A 23,132-nucleotide genomic window follows, 5' to 3' on the forward strand; every position below is an offset into this window, starting at 1 on the left:
AGCAGTGAAAGCACCTATTCCTAACCACTGGACCACCAGGGAATTCCCCTAAAGCCCAAATTCTAACACCAAGTTAGTGTACTCTGCCTTCCCTTACCTTCAGAACATCTGAAATTCTCTAGTCAATAAGCTTTAGTAACAAAATAAGGGGACAGAGTACAAGATGTTTGGATGGCATCACCGACTCAATGGACATGAGTTTGAGCAAACTCCGGGAGATGGTGAAGGACAGGGAAGCCTGGTGTGCTGCAGTCCATGTGCTCGCAAAGAATTGGACATGACTGAACGGCTGAAAAACAACACAAAACGGTGATAACCCAGATCTCCCCCGGAAAAATGCAAATGCATGCATGCTGAGTCAGTCATGTCTAACTCTTTGCAAACCCATGGACTGCAACCCACCAGGCTCCTTAGTCCATGGGGATTCTCCAGGCAAGAATGGGTGTGTTGCCATGCCCTCCTCCAGGGGATCTTCCCCACCCTAAGATCAAACCCAGGTCTCCCTCATTGCAGGCAGATTCTTTACTATCTGAGTCACCAGGGAAGGCCAGAAAAGCAAATGGATTCTTATAATTGAAGAAAGGGGCATAACAGGATTGAATGGCTAGGATGAACTCTTCAGCAAATTTCCAAACCAGAAATTTCCCCTAGTAGTTACTCCAAATGATTTTTTTTTTTCCAGAGTTGAAAATCTCCTATGGTCTGTCCTTTTGAGATCTACCCTAGGACCTAGGGTGGGACAGATCAAGGTGGGGCAGAGTGGAAGAGGAAACAGATTCTTTAAAATGGGTTTATCCACGCCCAGTCAGCAGGAGTCATTAAGGCACTCTCCTAGGTGAGCTGGGGAGAGAACTTGGTGTCTGGCCCTCCACTGGGGGAAGAAGCACCAGAGATCATCTGCGGTTCTCATGGTAGGTACAGAGATCACAATTTCCTTTTCCTTTTCTGAAATGCTTATATTTGTATAACTCAACAAATGTGCAATGGCTGTTGCTCTGAATTAGCCCTGTGACCCTATTTGCAGGTTTATTCTTAGAGGTCAATCTGTTTTTTAAAAGATAATAATTATTATTTATCTCTTTTTGGTTACGCTGTATCTTGGTTGCTCCACTCAGGCTTTCTCTAATTGCAGTGAGAGGGGGCTACTCTCTCACTGTGGTACACGGGCTTCTCATTGCGGTGGCTTCTCTTGTTGCAGAGCACAGGCTCTGGGTGCACGGGCTTTAGTAGTTCCAACACACCAGCTCAGTAGCTACGGCATGCAGGCTCTAGGGCTCGCAGGTTTCAGGAGTTGTGGCCCATAGGCTTGAGTTGCCCAAGGTATATGGAATCTTCCCAAATCAGAGATCTAACTCATGTTCCCTGCCTTGGCAGGCAGATTCCTATCCACTGTGAGTGCCTGCTAAGTCACTTCAGTTGTGTCCGACGCTTTGCAACCCTATAGATTATAGCCCGCCAGGCTCCTATGTCCATGGGATTCTCCAGGCAAGAATGCTGGAGTGGGTTGCCATGACTTCCTCCAGAGGATCCTCCCGACCCAGGGATCGAATCCATATCTCTTGTCTCCTGCATTGGCAGGCAGATTCTTTACCACTGATGCCACCTGGAAAGTTCAACCAGGAAAGTCCTAAAAGGTCAGTTTTGTTTGGCATTAATTGTTGACAATCAGTTCATTTAAAAAGTGTTTCTTGGGAATTCCCTGGCCGTGTTTCATTGCCGTGGGTCCCAATTCGATCCCTTGCCCAGGGAAGATCTGCAAGTGGTGCAGAGTGGCCCCCCAAAAAAACTGTTTCTTGAGAAAAAAGAACAAGTAAAAAAAGAAAGAAATATAAAAAACAAAACAAAAATAAATAAATAAAAAATAAAAACAAAAAGTGTTTTTTGAGAGGAAGGAACCTAACATTTACTGACTGCCTACTCTGTTCCACCCATCGTGTTGGGGATTTGAAGTGTGTCATTCATTTAATCCTCATAATGAAATGTCAGAGCTCTTGGGATTATCCTTGATCCGTTTTCATCCTCCTCACTCTACATGTCCATATACAGTCAACTCATGTTTCTATCTCCAGCTTGACTTGAAGGCCACTATCAGAACTCACTCAAACTTTTCTCCACTTCTCCACATCCATACGACCCATGGAAAATCTCAGATATTTCCAAGACCCTCCTGCCCATCCCACCTCACCTCAACCATTAAACTCTAATATGGTCTATCTCAGTAAATGACAGTGAAATCAACTTCAAGGCTCTGTATCTTTTTTTCAAATTGCTACTCCCCATGCCTTCTTCTTTAATGAAACTCTCCCAGTAGCTTTCATGGTTCTGAGACTAGAATGCAGATGCCTAAAGGGGACACTACCAAGACTTTTGCTTTGTTCTCTCCCATCCTAGCCTCAAAGACCTTGAAATTCTAGATTCCTTCCCAATCCAGGAACTTTAGCACCTCCAGCCCCATAGAGACTTAACATGAGATTAGTCTTTAAGTTTTTTGCAGCTTAATACTTTAAAATGAGGCATTAACATTCATTCCTAGGCTCTAATATATGTCATAGCTTATATATATATATATATGTCTAATATATCTCATACCTTTGTCTCAAAGACATTTTAGTATGATGTCCCTTATTTGGGGAATCTAAAAAGAAATGATACAAATGAACTTATTTACAAAACATAAGCAGACTGACAGACTTAAGAGAATGAACTTATGGTTGCCAGGGCAAAGGATTATGGGAAGGGATAGTTAGGGAGTTTGGGATTGACATGTATACACTGCTATATTTGAAATTGGTAACCAACAAGGACCTACTGTCTAGCACAGGGAACTCTGCTCAACATTATGTGGCAGCCTGGATGGGAGGGGAGTTAAGGGGAGAATGGATACATTTACATGTATGGCTGAGTTCCATTGGTGTCTACTTGAAACTATCACAACATTGTAATTTGGCTATACTCCAATGCAAAATAGAAATTGGGTTTAAAAAAAAATAAAATATAAAAGTTTTTACAAAGGTCCCCCCCCCAAAAAAAAAATAAAAAAAGACATTTTGAGTATTCTGATTTAAGCCTTGATTTATTCTCATATGCATGCTTCCTCCCAAACACATCCACAAATAGGATAATAGTACAAATATAAAGTTCTGCAACTCACTTTTTTTTCACCATACTCTGCAGAATCCTTTTATATCATAAGTCCTTATAGACATGCCTTATTCTAACTTCTACTTATTCTCTCATGGTATGAAATACCATAATTCACCATTTGTCCTATAAACCATTCTAATGTTTTTCTTTTAATAAGTCATAATGAATATATTTGTCCATCTGTCCTTTAAGATTTGTGTATTTCTGTAAGACAGATTCTTATACATGTAATGTTGGATCATATGAAATGTGCATTTTTAAGATGTTTATCTGTTCTGTTTGGCTGCCCCAAACCAAAGTCTAGAGTTGGAAGAAGTAATAGAGGGCATGGGGTCTATAACAAAGGAGGAATCTTGGAACAGAAGGGTGACACATGGAGATCAGAACAGGGTTAGGATGACAGCACAGGTTAGAGATACTGATTTGGAAAGTGTCACAAAGGTAGGGGCAGGGGGGAACTGGGAATCTAGAGAAAGATGACATCTAAAGAAGCAATCACTCCCACCCCAGGGGAGGCAGGGGGCCAGTAGCAATTGGAATGAAGAGAATCGGGCTGGAGAGAAGGTCAAGAAAAGCATGGCACCATCAACAGAGCCAGGGGCCAGAGAAATTAAGGAGAATGAGACGTATGGAAAGACTCTTGGGTTTGGCCAGGAGGGTTTTTTGGTTTTTTTTTTGTAGAGTGGTTTGGTTGGATACTTATCAATGGTGTGTTCGAGATTTCAACACAGAAACAAGTACCACTTATTGCCTATGTTCTTTTAAAGCCCTCTAACCCACCCAAGACAGAGGGTGAGGAGCCAGGGTCACACAGCTGGTGAGGGGCTGAAGCCTGTTTTCCACACTGCCATGTTCCCCTGCCTCCCACACCACAGGAAACTCTATGTCTCTCCTGAATCATTTCCAAGGATCTAACCTGCAAACATGTTGAGTCCACAAGTCTTTCCCTATCCCCTTCTAACAGCTTATGGGGTGTCCAAAAAAACTCACTTAATGCCCTGGTACCACCCACCCAGCCTGCTACACAGACCATACCCAGCAGGACATGCCCACTCTGGACCACACCCACTCTGGGCCACATTCACAGCCTCCAGCAGACCTGTGAGCCAGGCTGACCTGGAGCCCCTAATTGGCTCACTGCTTGTATCTAGTGCCTGCCAGGCACCCTGCTTACAAAAGGCATAATGAATGATCTCTATAAGAATTATTAGAAAATGTCTCCTTTCTGGTTCATTATTTTGCACATTCATTCAAAAAACTCACTCATTTCTTAATAGTAAGAGGCAGTCCCACCTCCCAATGATGAAGAACTTGTGGAGTTCTCTGCCTACTGCTACGCTCAGAGGAGAAACATGTGAAAAGACACAGCGTTATCATCCAAGGATTTCAGAGACTAGCAAAAGATTTAAGAAAAGTAGATAATCACTGCAAAGTGCATTTAGCTCTGGATAAAATACCACTTTGCTAATCTTGTTTAATCCTCACAGCCTCAAATAAATCTTAATATGTAACAGGAATCAATGGTACAAATGAAATTAAGCAAACTCCACATGTGAGTTTTACAATTCTCCATATAGCCCCTTCACTCCTTTTTTTATGTTAAAAAATATTTACTTGGCTGTGTCAGGTCTTAAATTGTGGCAGGCAGGATCTTTGTTGTGTCGTGTGGGATCTTTCATTGCAGCACATGACTCTCTGGTTGTGGCCTGTGGGCTTAGCTGCTCTATAGCATGCAGGATCTTAGTTCCCTGACCAGGGATTGAACCTGTGTCCACTACACAGGCAGGTGAATTCTTAACCACTGGACCGCCTTTTACTCCATTTTTGCTTAGAATGATTGGTTGCCCAGATCTCTGCATCTAAACTTTTCTTCCTTCCATTGATCTTGCTTTGGTTCTCTATACATACAGCAAGTATGCTACCTGGTGCAAATCATTAATGATGCCGAAAGTCAATGCAGTATAAAATGAAAGTGCAGTATAAGAGGGGTGTGAAAGTTGGAGGTGGGTAACTAGGTAGGTGTACCTGAGAGTAGGTGGATCTCAGAAGCCTGGCCCATGTCACCTGGGGAAGCCAAAAAGGCATCACAAAGGAGGAGGCCCTTGAGGGGGAGAGGCTTGAAGTTTGGGGTGAGTTTTGCCTGTGGATTACAAGTGAACAGTAAAGGAGGAAGTGAGGGTGCGGGGGTGATGTTCCATACAGAGAAATCACATGTGCAAAGCATGAACTCAAGGGATCTGTGGCATGACCTCAAGGAGTTCAGCCTGGCTGATCACACTGTTGTCAAGAGATGAAAGATAATGCCTTCTTGGGGGGGGTGAGGGGGGCAGGTGGCAAGGACCAGGACTTTACCTATTTGGCTTAGGTGATTTATTTCCCCTGTGAGCAATGGGGAGCCATTGTGGAATACTGGATGAAATGTCACATGTGAAATACTCCTTGGGCAGTCACATGAAGATAAACTATTGTAGAAAAGAACTAGAGACAAGAAGGTGGCAAAAAGTTATGGCTATACTTTAGGTGAAAGGAGGTGATTGTCTGAACTGGGCAGGTACTAAAGTTGATTGAGTGTAAGATGTGAGAATAAATTAATAACTTAAACTTTCCCCCGAAGTTCTGACTTGGAAACCAGGGTGAATGGCAGTGCCACATACAGATAGATGAAAGGAGATAGGAATGGGAACCTGTTTGGGTGGTTGGTTTCAGGGTTGGTCACACTGAGTTGGTAGTGCCTATGAGACAGCCAAGTGGAGATGTTTCCAAATATGGGTGTGGAGCATCTGCCTGCTGCCAATTTGGACTTCCTTTCCTTCCTTTGGGGGTTTCACAGGTTGCACTAGTGGTAATGAGCCTGCCTGCCAATGCAAGAGACATAAGAGATGCAGGTTCTTCATATCCTCCTTCTCTCTCTCCACTAGTTCTTATGGATTATGGATCTTTAAGAATGATACTGAAAGCTCAAGATACTTTCTCCAGAACCACATGTCCACATGGATATGTGCATAAGCAAAATCCTCCTGTGTTTCTTTGATTCTCACACAAGTACCATTCTCATAACACTTCTGACACCAGCTGGGTGTCCTACAGTTTAACTCAACTCTGACCCTGTCTACCTGGAGATGGCATCAAATCCCACAGGTTAAGGGCTCAGTCCTTCAAAACCTCCCACCCTCCCATTTCAGATGCCAATCACAAGTCCATGATGTCACCTGTGCTTCTGATCAGTACAGAATCTCATGGTACTTTTTTTTTTTTTCTCATGGTACTTTTATCAGGTTGGATTAATTAGAAAAATCCCGAGTCTCCATGGCTTGATCTTGCTGCTGACCAGCCTCCATCCTGGAACCATCCAGGAGCCCACCCAGAGTTGCCTCCATAGAACAAAAAATGCCCTTCATGCTTAGGAATTTACAAGAGTTTCAGGAGCTCTGTGCCAGGAAAGGGGAAGGAAGACCAAATATGTATGTGTTACTATCAATCACCATATCACAACTTGCATGCAGAACGTTTGGATGACTTCTAGAGATTCCATTCAGAGAAAGTCTGTAAATCAGTAAATCATACATCTGTGGCCGAAGGCCTGGGGACAGTAACACCCCACAGGTGGGTGGAGGAAGAGCCGTGACTAAGGCAACTAAGAAGGAGTGGCCAAGGGAGGAGGAGTACCAGGAAAGGGCAGCAGAAGTGCAGGTTAACTGCAACCAAAGTGGGCCAAGATTCAGCATCACACTAAGGATTGCCCACGGCTTATGGATTTACAGTGAGAAGGAGTCACTGGTGACCTCAGTGGATGAGGCTCCTATAGTGTGATCAGGCTCAAGATGTGGAGAAGTGACCTGCAGAGGAAGTGGATTTAAGGAGTGTAACCATTTCTTTTGTTAAAGGTCTGTTCAGATCTGAGATCATTATCCACAGATTGGCATTGAGTGCCCTGCACATCTGAAATGCTTCTGCCAGTGACAAATAACCAGTAGCCTAGATATTTATTTAGAGAGTTCAAGTCTCTTGAGAAATGAAAGTCGGGCTTAAGAATAGAACACTTTGAGGAAAGAGTGAGGAGATCTGAGAGGGCAGTGAGTAGAGAAGAAAAATAAAATGAACAAAGAGAATTGTGAGTTGGTCTATCCAACTGTGAGTTGGATTGTTGGAGGATGGAGGGAATGAAAAGAGCTCATCTAACTGGAAAGGTATCTTGAAAACATATAATCAGTGATAAGTTTATTACAGGGTAACCCCCAGGGCGGGATTGGGTGGACCATGACCTAGAAGCATTCACAGATGCACTCCACACCCCCAGGGGCCATTGAGACAATTTTATAGTTAACCTCAGGTATGGGGGCAAGTGGGCTTCCCGGTTGGCTCAGTGGTAAAGAACCTACCTGCCAATGCAGGAGATGCAGGAAATACGGGTTCAATCCTTGGGTCAGGAAGATACCCTGGAGGAGGAGGAAATGGCAACCTGCTCCAGTATTCTTGACTGGGAAATCCCATGGACAGAGGAGCATGCTCTAGTCCATGGGGTCACCAAAGGGTCAGACACAATTTAGTGACTAAACAACAACAATGGGGGTAAGGGCTTGGAAACAGGGTGTGTGTTCTTGAGTCAAGATGACTGAATGGGTAACTAGTCTCATGGTTGCTAGGAATACATTCTCAAAGGTCTTCACCGTTGTTAAGGGACTAACAGAACATAAAAGCCACCTGGTCCTGATGATTAATAAACAATATCTATTATCTACAAAGCCATTGACAACAGAGATGTGATTCACTGCACGGCACCTTCCTGGGTGGGGTCAGCAGAAAGATAGGGAGAACTATATGGGCCCAGGATGGTGTCCATTACGCTAACAGCCACACATGGGTTCACAATTTTTTTTCTCCTTATAGAGACTAAAATTTGAGTTATTTTCTATTTTATACATGAAATCAGAAATTAATAAACTTGTTGAGTAAAGTCATTTCACTTAGAGGCAATAGACACATAAGATATGACAGTTTCCTGTCAGCAAAGAGAGCAGAAATGTGTTTGGTTTATAAGCTAATTAAAGGATAAAAAAATAATTACTCAACTTTAAAAATATACATGCATTTAAATAACCCACATCTGCAGTGAGGCTAATCCACTGCACATGGAGGTTGTAATTGGAAAATGGATGAAAGAGCAGCAGGAAACATTTATTTTTAAGAAAAAGAAAAAACCTTATTGTACAGAAGAGTGTAAAAAAACAGCCTTGTACCTTGGTTCTTAGAATTAATGCTTCCTGTTTATGAATTACTAATTCTTGGAACCACAGGGAAAGGTCCTCTTTTACTGGATGTCACTGTGTAGACTCAAACAAATGCCTAAGCGCCCACACTTCAGAGTTTGTCTCCACTTCTTACTCATGATCTGGATCTCCTGATCCACTCCATATTATCAGGCTCACTTCACAGGAGTCATGGGGCCTTAGCAGAACTTCTTTGATCACGATTGTAAACTTTCGATGTACTTAGAAAATCTTATGTATCATTTTTGTTGATCAATCTATAATTATTTATATCTATATTCTTAGCTATAAGAACAGTTAATGCTTCTATGATAGTTCTGATAATGTGCCAACCATTAGTTGAAATGCTTTCCATACCAGTTCACTCAATCTTTATAACATATGAATAAAGAAAGACAGGCTGAGTCAATAAGTGACAGAGCTAGAAATGAACCCAGATGATCTGGTTGTTAACCACAACCACCTTGTTCTAACCTATATACTCAGCACCCAGAAAGTGCAAGAGTAGAATAAAAAACAACCATGTTCCCACCAGGCAAAACTGACGACTTTCAATCCAATTTGCTTTATAACATTTCTTTGTTAAAGAATCCAAATAATGCACACAGATGGCCAACTCTGTTGTCAAGGGACCCCACGGCCACTGACCCAGCCTTCCTTGTCTTGCTCTGAGACGATCACTGTCATAAATTTAAGTGCTATTCTTCCAATCTGATCTGTAGTGATGCCAAAGGCCCTTTCAAGTAAACCAGTGCCCTCTATTATTACCTGTTTGCTACCTGTTTAAGGAACTCTAGACTTCAAAACCTCCCCACTAAAAAACCCAACACTTGTTTACTTTTGCTTAAATTACCGTTCTTGAACCAAGGATTGAGATAAAGCCTACACAGAGCTACAAGGACTAATGAGGCTCCATCTGGAGAAGTTTTAATGCTGAGGCCAGATTGTTATTGTTGTTTAGTCCCTAAGTCACGTCTGACTCTTTTCAATCCAGTGAGCTACAGCACGCCAGTCATCCATGTCCTTCACTATCTTTCAGAGTTTGCTCAAACTCATGTCCACTGGGTCGATGATGCCATCTAACCATCTCATCCTCTGTTGCCCGCTACTCCTCTTGCCCTCTTTTCCAGTGAGTCGGCTCTTCATATCAGGTGGCCAAAGTATTGGCACTTCAGCTTCAGCAACATTCATCCCAATGAATATTCAGGACTGATTTCCTTTAGGATTGACTAGTTTGATCTCCTTGCAGTCCAAGGAGTCTTCTCAAGAGTCTTCTCCAACACCACAATTCAAAAGTATCAATTCTTCGGTGCTCAGTCTTCTTTCCAGTCTAACTTTCACATCCAGATTATGGGCAGAATATTCAGATTGGATGGGGGGAAACAAAGAGCGCCTTTACAGAAGTTGGCTTCTGTCTCTGCCCCTAAGGCAAGAGCTCAAGGCAAAATTCTTGGCTTGGTCTCTGGGTCCTTCTCTTGCTTTCATGCCCCACAGATTAAGACACCGACCTTTGTTTTGTTCACTGATAGCACCTAAATGTCTAGAATAGTGTCTAGTTCATGACTGGCTGTCAATAAATGTTTAGGAAGTGGAGATTCCAAAAGCAGAAGAGGAACAGCAGGGAAAACTCAAGTCTTCAAAGCAGACAGCCTATATTGGGTTGTCTGGCTCCAGCAGATTCTAGCTCTGTGACCTGGGGCATGGTGTTCAACTTCTGAGGTCCTTGTGATTCTATAGGCCTGGACAGGGAAGGTGTTCCTCCATGGTTCACTGTGGGGACAAAGCAATTCTACCTGGGGCACCCGTTGCCCTGTCTCTGCTGTCTGCCAAGGCTGTAAGTATTCAGTCTCCACTCCCTGATCACCTCCTCACCCAACTCTGGAGCACGGAGACCTCAGCACTGACAGGCTCCTTTGTAATCAGCTGCCCTCATTTAGGAGGAACAAAGAGAGGCAGGGATTGGAATGTAAATTCCTACTTACTTCCTGTGACTACCCTGCACAGGGAGAGTTATGGGGAAAACCCAGTCTGCTCTGGCAAGTGACACACACTGCCCATGTTTACAAAGTCCGTACTCAACTTTGACGTTTCCCTGACACAAATCAACCTTGAACGGAGACAAGTAAATGTAGCCTTTTCACAGGACCTGAGCCCCATATTTTACAGAAACATTCGATATCCATGCTGATAACTTTGTAAGGAATTTTGAATAATTAAACTAATATTTATCAAATATTTACTATATGTGAGTCACTGTTGTAGGTCCTGGACTTGCATCAGTGAACAAAAACTAAGGTCTCTGCCGTAACAGAGCTTATGGTCTATCAGGCAAGCAGGTGATTGGCGTGGTCAATAAGTACATTTTCTGTTTTGTTAAGTGACAGTGCTATGGAATTTTTATTCTGGAACAAGAATTATGATCACAACAGATTTAAAAGATTTAGTGAACAAATATCCTGAACTAAATTTAGTGAACTAAATCCTGAAAGGAGTAGAATCAGGGCAGCCCTCAGTTTTATTTTAGAAGATGTTAAGAAAAATAAGACCAGTGTCCTGCCCACTGACTGGGAATCATCACTTTTATCTGACATGCATGTGTCGCAGGTTTTAAAACACAATCATGCTGAACAACATCTTAATATCCTGTTTTGTGTCATCTTTCTTCCCCACATGGCACACATTTAAGGTCCCCTTCACCCTGCCCACCTCTCTTTCCAGGCTCACGGTGAGGAAATTGAGGGTCAGTTTCTTTGAGCAACTGACTCACTCAGGTTCTACAAGGAGGTTATTAATGGAAGAGTCTGGAACTTGGGTCCTGACACTTCAATGGGTTCTAAACTTACCCAACTGGAAGTCTAGAATCTCATGGGCTGGACTGGGATGAAGGCAGGAGAGGGGAGATTATATACAGACATATACAGAAAATAAAATATTAATAGTTAATTTATTGAGTCTTGAAAGTGTCAGGCTCTGGTCCAACAATTTCACAAATATTCTTATTAGGTCCTCAAAAAACCCTAAGAGGTCTAGGAAACTGAGTCTCTGAGAGATAGCATACTCTGCTCAAGAACTCAGCCTTGAAGAAGAAAATTTGGGTTAGAACCAGGTAATCTAACTTTAGGGCTTCCCATGGTAAAGACTCTGCCTCCCGATGCAGGAGACACAGGTTCAATCCCTGAGTGGGGAAGATCCCCTGGAGCAGGGAATGGCAATGCACTGCATGCAGTATTCTCGCCTGGGAAATCCCATGGACAAACGAGTCTGGCAGGCCACAGTCCATGGGGTGGCAGAAGAGTCGGCTTCTGTTTTAGTGACTAAACAACAATCTCACTTTAGAGCTTTTAAGAAAAAAGACACCAAGACATCCATATGCAAAAACAGAAGTGTTGTGTACTTCACGTTGTCCCACTGCAGAAGCTCATAATGTCTGGTGGGACCCACTTGAAACAAACTGTCTGTTTGGACTGCGATTGGCCTGATCTCTATTCTGCTGCTTCACTGGGCCCCATGCCAGCCTGTCACCTGTGTCCCACAAACGTGACTCCATAGAGTATCCGGCATCCCACCTACTGTCCACTCACTTATTTAAGACCAACTGATCGTCTTTGCTCAAGAGGTCTCCAAATAAGGCTTTTCAAATCCTGTCATTCCTTTTATACTTGCATTGTATAAAATATCGCTTCTCATCAACTGGGGCTATTTTGTTACCTTGAAATCCTGTTCCTACTGGATGATACAAATGCTTGCTTTTCTCCATAACTTTCACAGTAAGGAGTTAAATTTGCTTAGTGGTGATAAGCATGAGGGGATTTTTCTAGAGTTTTCTTTTTTAAGAACGGTTATGGTTTCATGAATTTTTGTAGACTTGATATGGTTCCACTGTAGTAAACATTGTCCTTTTGGATGTTAGAATCATCTTAACTTTGATTACTTTTGAAGCACTTTTCAGATCACGTTTAGATGCAACCTCAGGTTTAAAAACGTCCTTGTTTCTAGAAGTCATCGGTGCATCTGTCTGGTTCTTTTCAGGGGGATGCTCTTTAGAAGCCTTCAGAGCCCCTATATCGCTCTATGCCTCTGCACTCCCTCCAGGCCAGGCCCTGTGCCCTGTGATACCCGAGACAGTCAGCGCCTTCAAGAAGACTGGATGGTCCCAGGCAGCTCGCCTGAGGAGCTGAGAGTCGAGCTGTGAGAATGAAGCAGTCCAGGGACTGCTCCAAGTTCAGGTGAAAAGTGCTCCAAAGCCAGAATAGAGCCTCAAGGCCCTGGAAGATTTGTGAGCAAGGAAGAGAGTGAACAAAATGAGGCAGGCGAGGGCCAGGCAATCTCCCGGGTTCCTCCACTGGCAGAGCAGTGATGAACAGTATCTCATTACCTGCAATTCTCACTAGAGACACTGAGAATAGGATTTCTTTTTTTTCTTTTCATAATTAAAATTTGTATTGAGTGAATGAGTGAAAGCTACCCAGAATGACTGGTTTTGATGACTGTTAAATCAGGCTAATGAATGCTAATAAAGCAATTGGTAAGTAAGAAACTAAAGTTAACAAAAAAAAACTCAGAAACAGAGGTTTTCTTGCTTACTTTTACATAGTTTTCTGTGTTTGTGATTGTTACACTACACGTGGAGGACGTTGTCCTTTCCTGCACAGTAGATTGAATAGACTTAAATACCAATATTTCCCTGTGTTCCCAAATAATGCTGCAACTTCCAGATGTTCTACCAACTGCTGTCAGAGCCCTGACACTATCTCAGACTTCTGCCAAAATGTGAAATAACCGGGTAATGATGGATGAGGCTGAAAATATGAGCTCAAGGTGTGTTTTAAACATTTACTTTTAGAATTAGAGCAACTTTTAAGGGCCACTTACAACTTTGGGGATACATCCTTAAATTTTTAAAATTCAGTATCACTGACAGTTACTTGGGGCATCTCTATTATTCTAAGTCACATAACTTGACCTAGAAATGACAAGTTTTACTGGTTTAAGGATATATTGTGTAAGAGGAAACCCCTATTCCAAAAACCTTAACCTTTTTAAGTAGCAGAATCTTTGCTCTTATTAATAAGTCCATCCCAACTCTGAACATAAATAGTAAAATGTGTGTGGAATCTGTGTTTAACCACATGGGGGAGATACATGGGTAACATAGTTTCACTCATTCAGTCACTCAGTTGTGTCTGACTCTTTGCGACCCCATGAACCGCAGCACGCCAGGCCTCCCTGTCCATCACCAACTCTCGGAGTCCACCCAAACCCATGTCCATTGAGTCAGTGATGCCATCCAACCATCTCATCCTCTGTCTTCCCCTTCTCCTCCTGCCCTCAATCTTTACCAGCATCAGGGTCTTTTCAAATGAGTCAGCTCTTCGCATCAGGTAGCCAAAGTATTGGAGTTTCAGCTTCAGCATCAGTCCTTCCAATGAACACCCAGGACTGATCTCCTTTAGGATGGACTGGTTGGATCTCCTTGCAGTCCAAGGGACTCTCAAGAGTCTTCTCCAACACCACATTTCAAGAGCATCAATCCTTCGGCACTCAGCTTTCTTTATAGTCCAACTCTCACATCCATACATGACCACTGGAAAACCCATAGCCTCGGAGATGTAAAAAATATAAATTAGGGTTTCTGAGGAGTTCTCTGGATGTCCAGTTGTTAGGACTCCATGTTTTCACTGTTGAGGATGCAGGTTCAATCCCTGATCAAGGAACTAAGTAAGATCCTGCAAAGCCGTGTGGCACAGCCAAATAAATATGAGTTTCTGGGGCAGGAAGCAGCCAGGCCAGGGTGGGAGTTTGGGGGGAGGGGGTTGCACTGTATGTTCTGGTGACACCTGGCTGTCTGCTGGCCCCAGCCCCACAGGTCTACTTCCTCAAAGGGGGATATGACACCTTTTAATCGAAATATCCTGAGCATTGCATGGACATAATACTCATTTCACAAGACAAGGTTGAAGCTAAGAGAGCCCTCAATAGACAGAGTGGGAACCAGTGCTCACATCAGCTATCAGCCAGCTTTTGAACAAGGCAGCCCCATTAGAGTCCTTCTGTTCCTCAATCTTGGAAATGGCTACCATGTCTCCAAGTGTGTGATCCTCACCAATCTGCATTTCACAGCCCCACTGAACATCTCCTACAGATGTCCGAGGCCTGCCCAGCCCATCTACATGACAAAGGGGTCCCTGCAGAAGACAGTCCCAAGTCTGACATTAGCTCTCACTTTTCAAGAAGCCATAGGCTTCACAGAATGTCAGGGGAAGGAAGGAAAGGCCCTGGTCCACCGGGAAACTGGGCTCCCCAATTCACCCACCATCTGCAAGGTTAACCTCACAAAGACCAAGCAGTTCCGCCTGAAGGAGGCCCTCAGTCCCATCAGGAAGAGGAGGAGTGACCGCCTCCTCTTTGGGCTCCAGCCAGCTCCTGCACTATGGCTCTGAGATCCTGCCTTCCGAGCCACCCCCGGTTCCCTCCTGCGGAGGGGAGGCAGTCAGTTCCTCATTCACGGCCGTCTCACCATCACTGAGCCCTGACGCCCAGGGCTCCTGCTGCACATGCCCTAGCTAGCTCCATGCTGGTGCCAGCGCTGACCCTCCTTAGGGTCTCAGAGCTCGGCGGGAGCCCGCAGCCCCAGCATTGTCCTGCTAAGACTGGGTTGGGGGACCAGCCCAGCCAGGAAGAACTGTGGTTTTGTTTTCTAAACTCACGGGTATTTCAGACCCGTGCAACACTGAAAACCTCAGGCTGCCATGCTGTCCCCATGGAACAGCGAGTGGTCACCAGGCTTGCAAAGGAGCTTTACTGACCTCAGGGATAGGTTCTCAGGACCGAAGGCAGGCCCAGCCGTTATGAGAACACAGTGTATGTGGCTCCTGGGCCTCCAGATGTCCTGCCCTCAGGACTGCCCAGCCCTTGATCTTCAAAGTTCACCTCTTCATTGCCTGAAGCATAAGGCAATAAATACCTGCAGGAACAGAGGGTGGGGAGCCAGGAAGGGAAAGCTGTTGTTAGACTAGAAGAAAAGGAAGCTATGAAGCCAATTCATTTTCCAGCTTATTTAACTCTGGAAATCTCTGTCTGTGCTTCTTCAGGGCATAAGCTGTCACCATCTGGTCAGGAAAGTGACCCTACAGGGTTTGTAAGGACACCATATATATGCTGATTTGAACTCTCCCTCAAATGCTGCTGAGACTCCTTCATGGGTCCAGTGGAGGTGGTTAGCTGAAGCAGCAAGACATCAGCTCTCTGACTTTGCTTTTCACTGTGGGTTCTTTCTGGGACCTAGGCCTTTAGGGTGATTCTTATTGTTCTGGAAACTTTTTTGTTGTATGTCTCCTCAAAGCAACTCCTGTGTCATTTGAAGTCATTCTTCAGACTACAGACCAAAAATCACCCTTTAAAGTGAAGGAGGGAAAGTGTAACTACTGTGTGTTCCGAGTCAGTGGCATTGGAAACGTTCATTTCTCCAGCTTGCTGTCCTTATGCCTGCCTCTTCTCTCATGACACTTGTTTTCTTCCCTGCCCCTGAGGGTAGGTTTCACGCTATTGACTTCTGAGGTTCACAGATTTCACAATTTGTTACTATTTGTTTCATCTATAAGCTATTTCTCCAGAACAAAAAGCAACTTCTTAAAATCATACAGATGTGAAGAAAAGCAGTATGGTATTGATTGCTTTTACTGTGCAAAATAAAAAAGTAAAAGGGAAACATGTGTATACAAATTAATTTCCCTGTCCACATACATGACACAGAGGTTAAATTTATAGTTAGCACATATGAATAATTCACAAAACATCTTTTTGTATCTTTTTATTTTGTAACACCTCGTTAGCTTTGTGTAACACCTCAATAGCTCTCATATACATTTGCATGTTATTTTGCTCTGAACCACTTAGGAATAAATTATAGACATCATACCCCTTTATTCCTCCATATTCCAAAGTCTATTTCCTGAGGTCATTCTCTAACAACACCACAGTATCATTATCAATATGAGGAAATTTAAGATTATACCTTACTATGACCAAAATTCAAATGTGCTCAATCGTCCCTATGTTGGTCTTTATAACAAACCTTCCCCTTGGTACAGGACTCCCTCCGAGATGATGTGCTGCATCTATCTGTCAGATATGTTTGGTATTCTGTAATCTGGGGTGGACTCTCGGTCTTCTTTGCTTTCTTCAACCATAACAATTTTGAGAAATATAGTCCAGTTATTTTATAAAACATCCCCCAATTGGCCCTAATTAGACTCAGGTTATACATTTGGGACAATAATTCCACAAAAGTGATGGGATATCCTGCTCAGTGCTCATATCAGGAGGCACAGAATGTCACTTTCCCGCATTTCTGGTGACTATTTGGTAAGGTGGTATCCTCCAGTTTTCCCCATTGTGAAGTTTCTCTTACTTTTTCTTTGATTAATATGTACTTTGTGGGGAGACACTAAGAAACACATAAATGTCCTTCTCATCAAATTCTGCCAGCCACTAACTTTAGCATCCACTCATACTTCTTGCCATCACAGTTGCAAAATGGTGAAGAAAACACATTTGAGTGGTCTCTTCTCCACAGATTGCAATATTTTTTCCTCGTAGCAGCCTTATTTCGCTGACCATCCAAAACCACCTACCATGGCCTCACAAACTATGTCTTGCTTTCTCGTGCATTGAAGAGGAACAAAGAGTATTTCCCCTGGGTTGCCTTTTGGGGCAGCTGCTGGCAGATTTGGCCTGGAATCTTGAGTGTGTGCCTTCTTCCTACAATGCACCAGAAACTTTCCATGTGGTACCCCATCAAACTCTCCCAGTAGGCCTGTTAGAAGGTAGGCACAACTCCGAACCTCGTTTTGCAGGTAACAACAGATGTTTAGAGAGGTTTCTGGTGAGTAACTTGCCTGAGGTTCCAGCTAGTTAGCGTAGTTCCAGTTAGAGCCTGGGCTGGCAGCTAGACTGAGCCCAGAGGCTACTTGCTTAACTGCTACCTGCACTGATCCAAAACAGACTCAGGGCTTGTTCACGGCAGGACCAGGAGTAGGGTGATCTGGGCGAGGGGTCTGGGGTACAAAATTTAGGAAGACTCTGACCCTGTACTCACTGAGAGTGAGTGGCCCCTTAAAACGTGAGCCCTAGATTCAGCTTACTTCACCCTCCTCCCAATGCTGGTTCCTGAGGAGGGCCAGCCATGGGAGCTAACCTCCTTCACAGTTGATTACACAGTTCACACAGATTCCTGGGACAATGGGAATGCAGGGGTTTCCAGTTTCCTCCTTTGGTCAATAGATAAGCTATTCAGCCTTGACCCTCCTCTGCTCTTCAGTTCAGTTCAGTTCAGTTCAGTCGCTCAGTCGTGTCCGACTCTTTGCGACCCCATGAATCACAGCACACCAGGCCTCCCTGTCCATCACCAACTCCCGGAGTTTACTGAAACTCATGCCCATCGAGTCGTTGATGCCATCCAGCCATCTCATCCTCTGTCGCCCCTTTCTCCTCCTGCCCCCAATCCCTCCCAGCATCAGGGGCTTTTCAAATGAGTCAACTCTTCCCATGAGGTGGCCAAAGTATTAGAGTTTCAGCTTCAGCATCAGTCCTTCCAATGAACACCCAGGACTGATCTCCTTTAGGATGGACTGGTTGGATCTCCTTGCAGTCCAAGGGACTCTCAAGAGTCTTCTCCAACACCACAGTTCAAAAGCATCAATTTTTCGGCACTCAGCTTTCTTCACAGTCCAAATCTCACATCCATACATGACCACTGGAAAAACCATAGCCTTGACCAGATGGACTTTTGTTGGCAAAGTAATGTCTCTGCTTTTTAATATGCTATCGAGGCTGGTCATAACTTTCCTTCCAAGGACTAAGCATCTTTGAATTTCATAGCTGCAGTCACCATCCGCAGTGATTTTTGAGCCCAAAAATATAAAGTCTGACACTGCTTCCACTGTTTCCCTGTCTATTTCCCATGAGGTGATGGGACCAGATGCCATGATCTTAGTTTTCTGAATGTTGAGCTTTAAGCCAACTTTTTCACTCTCCTCTTTCACTTTCATCAAGAGGCTTCTTAGTTCATCTTCACTTTCTGCCATAAAGGTGGTGTCATCTGCATATCTGAGGTTATTGGTATTTCTCCCAGCAATCTTGATTCCAGCTTGTGTTTCTTCCAGTCCAGCGTTTCTCATGATGTACTCTGCATATAAGTTAAATAAGCTGGGTGACAATATACAGCCTTGATGTACTCCTTTTCCTATTGGAACCAATCTGTTGTTCCATGTCCAGATCTAACTGTTGCTTCCTGACCTGCATACAGGTTTCTCAAGAGGCAGGTCAGGTGGTCTGGTATTCCCATCTCCTTCAGAATTTTCCACAGTTTATTGTGATCCACACAGTCGAAGGCTTTGGCGTAGTCAATAAAGCAGAAATAGATGTTTTTCTGGAACTCTCTTGCTTTTTTGATGATCCAGCGGATGTTGGCAATCTGAACTCTGGTTCCTCTGCCTTTTCTAAATCCAGCTTGAACATCTGGAAGTTCACGGTTCACGTATTGCTGAAGCCTGACTTGGAGAATTTTGAGCATTACTTTACTAGCATGTGAGGTGAATGCAACTGTGTGGTAGTTTGAGCATTCTTTGAGATTGCCTTTCTTAGGGATTGGAATGAAAACTGACCTCCAGTCCTGTGGCCACTGCTGAGTTTTCCAAATTTGCTGGCATATTGAGTACAAGACTTTCACAGCATCATCTTTCAGGATTTGAGGTAGCTCAACTGGAATTCCATCACCTCCGCTAGCTTTATTCATAGTGATGCTTTCTAAGGTCCACTTGACTTCACATTCCAGGATGTCTGGCTCTAGGTGAGTGATCACACCATTGTGCTTATCTGGGCCATGAAGATCTTTTTTGTACAGTTCTTCTGTGTATTCTTGCCACTTCTTAATATCTTCTGTTTCTGTTAGGTCCATACCATTTCTGTCCTTTACAACCCGTCTTTGCATGAAATGTTCCCTTGGTATCTCTAATTTTCTTGAAGAGATCTCTAGTCTTTCCCATTCTGTTGTTTTCCTCTATTTCTTTGCATTGATGCTGAGGAAGGCTTTCTCATCTCTCCTGGTTTTTCTTTGGAACTCTGCATTCAAATAGGAATATCTTTCCTTTTCTCCTTTGCTTTTCACTTCTCTTCTTTTCACAACTCTTTGTAAGTCCTCCTCAGACAACCATTTTGCCTTTTTGCATTTCTTTTCCATGGGGATGGTCTTGATCCCTGTCTCCTATACAATGTCACAAACCTCCATCCATAGTTCATCAGGCTCTCTGTCTATCAGATCTAGTCCCTTAAATCTATTTCTCACTTCCACTGTGTAGTCATAAGGGATTTGATTTAGGTCATTCCTGAATGATCTGGTGGTTTTCCCCCTACTTTCTTCAGTTTAAGTCTGAATTTGGCAATAAGGAGTTCATGATCTGAGCCACAGTCAGCTCCTGGTCTTGTTTTTGCTGACTATATAGAGCTTCTCCATCTTTGGCTGTAAAGAATATAATCAATCTGATTTCGGTGTTGACCATCTGGTGATGTCTATGTGTAGAGTCTTCCCTTGTGTTGTTGGAAGAGGGTGTTTGCTATGACCAGTGCATTCTCTTGGCAATACTCTATTAGCCTTTGCCCTGCTTCATTCTGTACTCCAAGGCCAAATTTGCCTGTTACTCCAGGTGTTTCTTGACTTCCTACTTTTGCATTCCAGTCCCCTGTAATGAAAAGGACATCTTTTTTGGGTGTTAGTTCTAAAAGGTCTTGTAGGTCTTCATAGAACTGTTCAGCTTCTTCAGCATTACTGGTTGGGCCATAGGCTTGGATTACCATGATATTGAATGGTTTGCCTTGGAAACGAACAGAGATCTCTGCTCTAAGTGATGCTAAATACAGAGACTAAGGTAGGTACCATCACTGCCCTCCTGTCACTGGCAGGTCCAAGCATATACTTCCAGTGGAATCAGATATGACAGGTCAACTCTTGGGGCTTCTTAGAAATTGCCTCAGTGAAGCACTGGCACATCTTTTGGGGATTTTGAAGTATGAGGATGGATTAAACTCTGCTGTACTGACAACCTCTTTGTTTTTCCATTTTATTAAGCTTTTTCTATTCATCTTGGTGGTAGTTTGCTTTTCCCACTAATAGACTGAACACTTTTGGGTATTAACTCAGTTGATCTTCTCTTGGACTTTATTTCCTTCCAGAACTTAGCTGTTGACAGGTCTATGTTTCAGGTGCTTGGGCTCAAATCACGATGTTGCCACTTACTAGTTATGTTCTTGGAAAAGTCACTTTGTCCCCTGAGCCTCAAGTGTTTCATCTGTGAAATGGGGCGATAACACCTCATTTGTAGAGTTGTTGCAAAGATGAAATGGAAACACTATAAGTACCTAAATGGTGCATGGCAATGATCAACAGATGCTAGTTTGCTTCCCTTTTGCTTTACTGGTCCACCCTTGTACCAAGATCATCTGTCTAAGAATTATAACTAAAGTGATCCAGAAGGCCAAGTAATCGTAAATCACGGACAGGCATTATCCAGGCAGCAGATTCTACACCTGGCCTTTCCTAGTATCAGCTCTATAGCGGGGTGTTGAAAAGCAAAATCCAACTTCAAAGGTGATTTTGTTGGAGAAACATCTCAAAGTATTTTCTATTTCAAACACACATTATTGCTTTTTTTTTTTTTTCCCTCACTCTTGGATTCTCCCTTAATCTAACTAACCAACTCAAAAATTCAAGTTGGTTAGATTAAGGTTTGTGGCCATCACAGGATTACATTTTTAGTTTACTAAACTACTTCAAGATGTATTAAAAAAAAAAATGTCAATCTGTAGTACATGAAATGTCCTTCCAGGGATGACAGCAGGAGCAGATAAAAATCATGCTGAAACATGTAATACATTGCTCTCAACATGGGGGAAATGTTGTGGACAATTTTTTTACATTCATTTTACTCTTTTTGGAAATAATGTCACCAAAAGGAAAAGAATAACCTTACTATAGAACTACATACATGAAGCAAGACCTACTGTCATGTGTTTATAATTTTTTACTTGCCTATTTTTAATAAATTTGAAGGGGGTTGGGAGGTTTTTTGTTTTTCTTTAATATTTGAGTTTGTATATACAATCCATGGTTTTTGGTCTAAAAGCCAGCTTTTATGGAATGGAATAGAACATAGATCCCTTAATTAAAAAGTCTAGTGATTCGATTGCTATGCAGTGGTTTCAAAGTTTAAAATTGAGTTTGAGGAACCCTGCAATGAAAATAGCTGATGCAGGGAATTAAGAGACAGTTTCCCAGGCCTTGGCACAAATTATTCCTTCCAAATAGTGATTCTGTGTAACTGGGGAATGATTTAATATGCAGTCTTGGAAAGTTGCAAGGGTCTTTCACCTCATTTTCTGATCACAATGTCTATCTCCAGATTGTTTAAAATGAGCCATAGCTTCTACCAAGGTACCATCAAGTGATAGTCCCATGAATAGTCCCAAGTTAATTCTTGTGTTGCCAAGAGAGTCAGAATTTTCGTTACTTCTAAAAGCTCTTAACCAAAAGTTTCAGATAGATAGCATTTTTTTTTTGAATTAATGTTGTATTTTTAAATTATTTCTAATTTATTTGGCCATACATTTTTCAAAATTTCCCCTAGGTAGCCATTGTAAATGCATTAAGTTAAATTTCTTCCCTATATTATAATTCAACGTTTTCTTTTTTTTGTTTGTTTGTTTTACATTTTCTTTTTTTTTTTTTTTTTTAATTTTTTTATTAGTTGGAGGCTAATTGCTTCACAACATTTCAGTGGGTTTTGTCATACATTGATATGAATCAGCCATAGATTTACACTTATTCCCCATCCCGATCCCCCCTCCCATCTCCCTCTCCACCCGATTCCTCTGGGTCTTCCCAGTGCACCAGGCTGGAGCACTTGTCTCGTGCATCCCACCTGGGCTGGTGATCTGTTTCACCATAGATAGTATACATGCTGTTCTTTTGAAACATCCCACCCTCACCTTCTCCCACAGAGTTCAAAAGTCTGTTCTGTATTTCTGTGTCTCTTTTTCTGTTTTGCATATAGGGTTATCGTTACCATCTTTCTAAATTCCATATATATGTGTTAGTATGCTGTAATGTTCTTTATCTTTCTGGCTTACTTCACTCTGTATAATGGGCTCCAGTTTCATCCATCTCATTAGGACTGGTTCAAATGAATTCTTTTTGACGGCTGAGTAATATTCCATGGTGTATATGTACCACAGCTTCCTTATCCATTCATCTGCTGATGGGCATCTAGGTTGCTTCCATGTCCTGGCTATTATAAACAGTGCTGCGATGAACATTGGGGTGCATGTGTCTCTTTCAGATCTGGTTTCCTCAGTGTGTATGCCCAGAAGTGGTATTCCTGGGTCATATGGCAGTTCTATTTCCAGTTTTTTAAGGAATCTCCACACTGTTTTCCATAGTGGCTGTACTAGTTTGCATTCCCACCAACAGTGTAAGAGGGTTCCCTTTTCTCCACACCCTCTCCAGCATTTATTGCTTGTAGACTTTTGGATAGCAGCCATCCTGACTGGTGTGTAATGGTACCTCATTGTGGTTTTGATTTGCATTTCTCTAATAATGAGTGATGTTGAGCACCTTTTCATGTGTTTGTTAGCCATCTGTATGTCTTCTTTGGAGAAATGTCTGTTTAG

The 23,132-nt window shown here is 42.8% G+C and overlaps 1 protein-coding gene and 1 pseudogene across 1 annotated transcript in view; both read left to right on the forward strand.

Annotated features, from left to right (window-relative positions):
- LOC122710039 overlaps positions 1–14,978 on the forward strand; it is a 32,164-nt pseudogene extending 17,186 nt beyond the window's left edge.
- Positions 867–23,132, forward strand: part of SLC28A3 (solute carrier family 28 member 3) — a 94,564-nt gene continuing 72,298 nt past the window's right edge. The window contains exon 1 of the mRNA XM_043870564.1: positions 867–911. The gene's annotated coding sequence lies outside the window, so the exon portion shown is untranslated. The remainder of the gene's footprint in view (positions 912–23,132) is intronic.

The sequence above is a fragment of the Cervus elaphus genome, chromosome 16, assembly GCF_910594005.1.
Source record: "Cervus elaphus chromosome 16, mCerEla1.1, whole genome shotgun sequence".
In the NCBI taxonomy this organism is placed as follows: Eukaryota; Metazoa; Chordata; class Mammalia; order Artiodactyla; family Cervidae; genus Cervus; species Cervus elaphus.